Below are 7,500 nucleotides of genomic sequence, written 5' to 3'. Positions count from 1 at the left end.
TATAACCCTTGTTGGAAAAGCAGGATGCTATAAGCCCAAGGAGCTCCAACAGGGAAAATAGCCAAGTGAGGAAAGGAAACAAGCAAAATTGAATATTCAAAGAACAGTAACAATATTGAAATAAATATTTCATATATAATCTATAAAAAAACTTAAACCAAGTAAGAGGAAGAGAAATAAGATAGAATAGTATCCACTAGCGTGTGTGTGTGTGTGTGTGTGTGTGTGTGTGTGTGCGCGCGCGAGCGCTTATACAAGACGAAACCGGTTAGAATTCCCAGTTTTCATTTTTTACGGCTATTTCATTTTACCAGTACGAGATATGTCTGTCTGTATGTCTGTATGAGTGGTTAAAACCTGTACATCCGTAAGGATATATCAAGTGAACTTATTTATTTAATAAAGTCGTTTAAAAGACACGTAAAAGTCCTAACAACAAATTAATAGAATTAGACATATATTAACTGTAAACTTCCTGATACATTTTGAATATTTTTAAGGCAAAAATTATTTAAAATATCCTAAACTCAAAATTTTTAGAAGATAGAATAAAAAATGTAGAGAAATTCTAGAAAACTCACGAATAGAATAAAAGAATTAGACAAATTCGAATAGACAAAAAAAAAAGAGTAAAATTTATTAAAAGCACCGAAGAGTAGACAAAAAAGGAGCAAAATATATTAAAAAAACATCGAAGAATAGGTCGAGAAAAGCATTATCTGTTATAAACGTCGAAAAAAATTGAACACAATAGGAACATCTGTTAAAAACATCAAATATACCGAAAAAGGCAAAATGTATTAAAACACAGAAGGATAGACCAAAAAGAGCAAAATCTATTAAAGAAATCGAATACTCACGTTTAGACGAAAATCTGCGAAGTGCAATTAATTGGAGAAAAAACTTCTTAGATGCCCCCAAACGTCTTGACGATGACCCGCAAAAAGTTTCTTTCACTCAAGAACCCGCTTAGATTTTTTCGCAAAAGTTCGGTCAGGTAAAAAAGTGTAACACGAAGCACCAGCCAGGCCGCTGTATGTGTGTATGATACGCGTAATGAATATCACTTAAATCAGAATGACCGTGTCTCTTTCTCTCCCTCTCTTTCTCTCTCTCTCTCTCTCTCTCTCCTTTCTCAGTCAGGGACTCCTCACTGCCAGAGTTGTAGAGGGGGAGGTGATATTAGGTCGGTCTCCGTATGGTATAATGTGAGCTGAGGCTTCTCCTTCGCTCTTATATATACTGCCCGCCTCAAGCCTCGTCTTTTGACTTGGCGGACGTACACACGCTCTCACGCACACACTTACTGTTGCATTGGCTTTTTTTTTTTCTTTTATTCTTTTTTTTTTCCTGTCGCGGTTTTCTTTTGCTTTTGCGTGTGACCTCGATGTGGGATGTAGATGTGTGTAAATAAGGTAATGTGAACATGGAAAGATATAACTTTTTTCATGACTGTGCATGTAAAGATGTATTGAATCCTTGGTTACACATCCACAATATATACTCTTCCTATACACACACGTACACACACAAATACACACACACACACACACACACATATATATATATATATATATATTTATGTATATGTACATATATATATATATATATATATATTTATAAAGATACATATATATTATATATATATATATATATATATATATATAGATAGATAGATAGATAGATGTACATACACATGTATTTCTTCAATACACCCCCACATATTTATGTATTTATGCTTTATATATATATATATATATATATATATAATATATATATATATATATATATATATATATAAATATATACATATATATAATATAAATATATATATATATAATTTATATATAATATATATATATATATATATATATATACATATATATATATATACACCTATGCTTGTATCCGTTTTGTGGATTAATGATACTCGAAGGGTACAGCCTTTCGGTTTCTTGACAGTGCTTTATGGGGAAGGCTGACTCCAGCAGATACTGGAACCTATTTACAGCTTGGTGGATTGACCGATGGTACGCCAGGAGTGATCCACGACTCACCAGACGTTAGCTAATTGCTGTAACACTCAGCCATGAGCCTATATTGGGTAATTTCACTTTTTAACTCAAATAAACTGAAATAACCAGTTGCGTCTTTTACTTTTCTTATACCCAACGCAGAAAGTTTTACCCGTATCACTGTTTCATATAACTGCACTTGAGAGTTTATCGGTAGCTCGTTGAACTTCTCATACATTCTACGCCATACTTTATTACCCTACTCTAATACTCTTGTTTATTCTTTCATTCTATTTACCCTTTCCCAATTTACATTTCCTCCTTCTCTTATAACATGAGAATTATGCAATGCACCTTTCCTCAAGACTGTCATGCTCAATTCTCACTACACATTCAAGCCACCGCAGAGCAATGGCCCATCCAGTACATTACCTATGCAAAATTTTGTTGTTTAACCTTATTTTCTCATTTCACACCCTTCTGGCCATTAACACCAACAATATACTACACAAACAATACTTATAGACACATTGTGCCTTCTATATTCTGTTTGTACTTGAGTCACACTTCACTTCCATATAATAAGTTGGCTAAACACCCCCTTCCTACACCTTATCTTCCAAGCTTTACGCCGAGATGCTGCTTTGTCCTTTACTATGCTTTCTATGATTAGGTTGCCTTGGTTGAATATATTGTGAAATAGCCAGAATGAATCAGTAGATTTCACCCATACTAACATTCATTCCCATGTCAAAATGTCTTCCTTTCATCCTTATAAGTTTCTAACTTTTTACTTATTTTTTCAGCAATCTCTGCTATCACTAACTACCGCGTATCATGTGCAAGCATCAGCTACTCCCTTCACAAGACATAAATGATAACTTTAAGGAAATGAATGTAGACTATCGGGTTTTCCTTAGAAAACTATGACTTTCTTTTACAATAGCTACAATTGTAAATTTCCTTATTGAATTCCATTTGGTATTTATATATATTGATACTATGTATAATTTCCATTAATACTAAACTGTTTTCAGTACATGTTGTAGTCAGTATCACTTGAATAAAGTAATGTTAAAACTTGTATCCTTCTATAATTAGGAGTCAGTCAGAATTATGATAACTTTTCTCTGGCACATAAGAAATTACATATCATTGCCATCATAATTGAAGAGTTGACACGAGACCACGTAATCGTTTTAATAATAACATTATTATTGGTTTCAATAATGGTATAGGTATGACACTCAAATACCACAAAACGGCACCAGGTCTGAAAGATCCACCCACGTCCCTGATAGAAACAAAGGCGAGAAGTGAAATCTTTGTCTCAAGCATGAAGTTCTTATTTCTTGTATTTGGAACATTGTGACCAAAGTCTAACTCCTTGACTTTGACTTTCTAAATAGAATGTTGATCTTGATGTTCACTTCACTTCGCACAGTGACTTGATTGTGGGGTTTTCTTTGTTATATATTTGAAACGTTACATTGTTAAAAATTTGCCGTTAAAAACGGTAAAAATCCCGGAAGAAATGTTGTAAGGCATTTTCAGTTTGTAAACGGATATAATGATGTAAAGGAGTAATATTATGGTTACCAACCCATGATAGATAATAACAAAGTATGGTAAAATTACGGTAGCCTGTTTTACTGAAGTACACCTGTGAACAGTATATTTTTACGGAGAATTGCCGATTAAAATTACTTTTTTAACAGTGTATGGCCGAAGTTAAGTTCCTCTTTAACATTTGATCTCTTAAAAAGTCAAAACTTGAATTCGTACATATTCCAAAATTTATTCAGTTCTTGTAAGTCACACAGGTCACTATAGGTAAGATTGTCTTGGAAATCTGCGCACATGAACATACCGGATCTAAGACATAAACTACTTTTCCTGAGATAAGAAACTGGAAAAATAATATAGATAATAGTTATATTAACCTTACTAATGATACCAACCTTGTCCCCTTCAATTATCAATTGTTAATCCTGACACGTACATTAGCCATTACAAAATTACCCTCAGAACTATATTTTTAGATTTTTTTTTTTAAATATACATTTACAATTCTTACAATTTATAATATTGTATATACGTCATAATATATTTACATTAATAATCTTGATGATTAACATATATTCGCAATTACAACTTTTACTATTCATCTAAACATGTTTTTAAATGGCAAATATAACGAGAACATTTCCGATAGAAGGTTTAAATCCTATTCTGTGCATGTTCAAAGTATTTACCGTTCTACTTTTATCCATTTCAGTAATTGCGGGTCAGTACTTAAAAATTCTAAGTATACTCACATACACGAATTTGCGATGCATATGGATGAAGCGTTGTTTGTACTGTCATCATCATCACCATTGGCGCAAAGGGCCTCGGTTAGATTTCACCAGTTGTCTCTATCTTGAGCTTTTAATTCAATACTTCTCCATTTGTCATCTCCCACTTCACGCTTAATAGTTCTCTCTTGTACTGTAAATTGTTATAAAAATATTACCAGCCTATTCCTGGTTTGGGGTTTATTTTGAATAATATTTTAATGATAATATTTTCTTAGCCGATTATAGATTCTAAAAAAATATTGCAAGCTTTTCGACAACCATTTATTCCACGTATATTGCCAAATGTGCTAGAATAAAAATGAATGATCATGAAATATCCTTTCATATAATGGCATCAAAGTAGATCAGCGAATAGTAAAAGGAATCTCTAATATCAGTCAGTAACTGAAATAAAACGAAATAGAATGTACCTATTGACCAATCCATTACATCTCGATAGAATCATCATTAGTAATGAATGTTTGTTATCTTGGATGTCACATTTGGTTACCTTACCCCAGGATGGGCCCGTGACAAAGTCCAAGGTTTAAAGTCACCCAAACTCTAAATTGTGCAATAACTTTTCTCACGGGATCTTTCCTTTGTTCCGGGGTACTATAGAGAAAATTTTTCTTATTCTATTTGTTTCCTGTTTGTACATAGGTTATTTATCGGTATTATTCAAATGTACTGTCGTTATTGACATGAGGTAACTCTATTTATAGCTTTATATATGTTGAGATTATATATATATATATATATATATATGTGTGTGTGTGTGTGTGTGTGTATGTTTATATGAATGAATGCTACAGTGTATATATATATATATATACATATATATATATATATATATATGTATATATATATATATCTCACGGGACCTTTCCGTTTTAATTCCCTTGTTCCGGGATACTAAAGTGAAAATATTTCTTATTCTATTTGTTTTCTGTTTGTACATAGGTTATTTATCGGTATTATTCAAATGTACTGTCGTTATTGACATGAAGTAACTATAATTATAGATTTATATATGCTGATATATATATATATATATATGTGTGTGTGTGTGTGTGTGTCTGTGTGTTTGTTTATATGAATGAATGCTAGAGTATATATATATATATATATATATACATATATATATATATATATATATATGTATATATATATATGTATATATATATATATATACACGTGTATTTTTCAAGATGCAAGCACCTAAAAAGTTAAACAATAGTTCCCGCTACTTTACCATGGTGTTGAAAAAGAAGTTTATATCACCCAGTTTTAGTTGAAAGATAAAAAATTTAAATAAAACTCTATTTATGGATTCTCATTAGTTTATCTTACAATTCAGGGCGTGGTCAAGTCTATCCTCAATAGTGAAAGCATATAAGAGTCAAAGGGATTTATCCAATATCTATAAGGCAACCAACATAGATTGACCAATTAAGGAGGTTAAATGCCCTTGCACACGAGCTACCATTCAGTGGACGGTGGCTGTTACTATTTTGTGGCGTAAAGTGAAACGCATGTGATTCTATGGATGCCCGCACACGACCAATATTTAGTGGTGGGGTGTTCTGTTTGCATCCTCATGCTCCACTTTTTCGTGGCACCACGAGACAGTGGCAGCCACCATCTACTGAAAAGTGTCCAGTGTGCAGGCAGCCTAAGAGAGGATTAGCATGAGGTTGCTTGTTCAAGAGACAATTTTCAGTGCAAGTTGGCTGCCACTGTTTCGTGCGCAGGCATCCATGGAAACACGAACGTTTAATTTTTCTCCACAAAACAGTGGTAGCCACCGTCCACTGAAAAGATACCTGTGCACAGGGGCCCTGAATGATAAAACCAAAAGACGACATTGATGGTCGAGGTTGAATAGTAAAATTCGTCGATATGCCGTTGATTTCTCAGTGATAAGAACGCTTTTTCCCTCTTTTTGTTTGCAACTTCTTAATCTTTTGGACTTTAGCCTTCGTCTATTTGTTCATTTTTTTTTTTTTTTGTGAGAAACTTTACATGGAAGATACTCTACCGATTTTGACTAAACTCGGTAACCATGTTGGGTATGACTCAAGGATGAATCTTCAACCTGCGCACTCCACTGTTATAAGGGAAAGGAAGCTCAACCGTTCACGCACGCACTTTCTGAGTCAGTAAAAGTTTTTCCCGTATTTTTTTCACGTATCCTCGAAATTCCATTATTCACTTATGCTATTACTCACTCTTCTCACCCTATATTTGGTAAATCAATTCTTAGATATAGATACAGTTCAACTACTCTTTTAACTGCATCTACATTAACATTGTTTTTTCTATCGCCCCTGTTTGTGGGCAACGCAAGAATGCATGCAAGGTAAGGTGGAAGGGCACAGTATGTGAATGGGGATTTGACGCACTGCTGATGAGGACTATGAAGCGACTTATGTTGTGGAAATCTTACTTTATAAATGGGTTCATTTACTATTCAGCAGTTTTAGGGTGAATGTTCCAAGACCTGTGGCATTTAATTTTTGTCAAGCCATCCGCTCCCCATGAAAATGGACATAAAAAAGAATAGTGTGAGTGAAAATTAAAGAAAAAAAAAGCCTTAGCGTATACTTGATCATTTTTCCCGTCGATCCATAGTTTTTAATAGTAGGAAAAATGCCATTACACGTAATTATCGGTAGGAAAAGGTATGGATAGGTGTGAATGTGAACCATTATTATTATTATTATTATTATTATTAGATAAGTTAAAACCCTAGTTGAATAAGCAGGGTTTTATAAGCCCAAAGACTATAACAGGGAAAAATAGCCCAGTGAGGAAAGGAAATAAAGAAATAAATAAACTACTTGAGAAGTAATGAATTATTGTTATAAATATTTTAAGAGTGAAATCAGAAATTGTGAATATGCCGGAGGCTGAAACCAGTTTTCATCACCACGCTGGCAGGTATGGATTGGTGATGGTGGGAGACTGTTGTCTGATCGCTCACAGCACACCAACCTGGTATGGGTGTCTCTGACTCTCACAGCCTTGCTGATCATGGTGATACGCAAACTTTTTCACCAAGTTAAGGTGTCTCCACTGAGAACTTCTACTAGCATATGGGTACAAGGATACAGCTTATCTAATTCTCTTATTGCCAGTTGTCT

At 33.6% G+C, this 7,500-nt stretch overlaps 2 protein-coding genes across 4 annotated transcripts in view; one reads left to right on the top strand and one right to left on the bottom strand.

The window, feature by feature from the left end:
- The window catches only part of LOC137625024 (uncharacterized), a 36,511-nt gene extending 35,290 nt beyond the window's left edge, over nt 1-1,221 (bottom strand). The window contains exon 1 of the mRNA XM_068355961.1: nt 861-1,221. The gene's annotated coding sequence lies outside the window, so the exon portion shown is untranslated. The remainder of the gene's footprint in view (nt 1-860) is intronic.
- Nucleotides 1-7,500, top strand: part of LOC137625034 (uncharacterized) — a 186,838-nt gene that overhangs the window by 69,962 nt on the left and 109,376 nt on the right. The gene's annotated exons all lie outside the window — the stretch shown is intronic.

This window comes from Palaemon carinicauda, chromosome 2 (assembly GCF_036898095.1).
Source record: "Palaemon carinicauda isolate YSFRI2023 chromosome 2, ASM3689809v2, whole genome shotgun sequence".
Taxonomy (NCBI): Eukaryota; Metazoa; Arthropoda; class Malacostraca; order Decapoda; family Palaemonidae; genus Palaemon; species Palaemon carinicauda.
The sequence above is the reverse complement of the archived record's forward strand: the minus strand, read 5'-3'. Positions and strand labels throughout refer to the sequence as shown.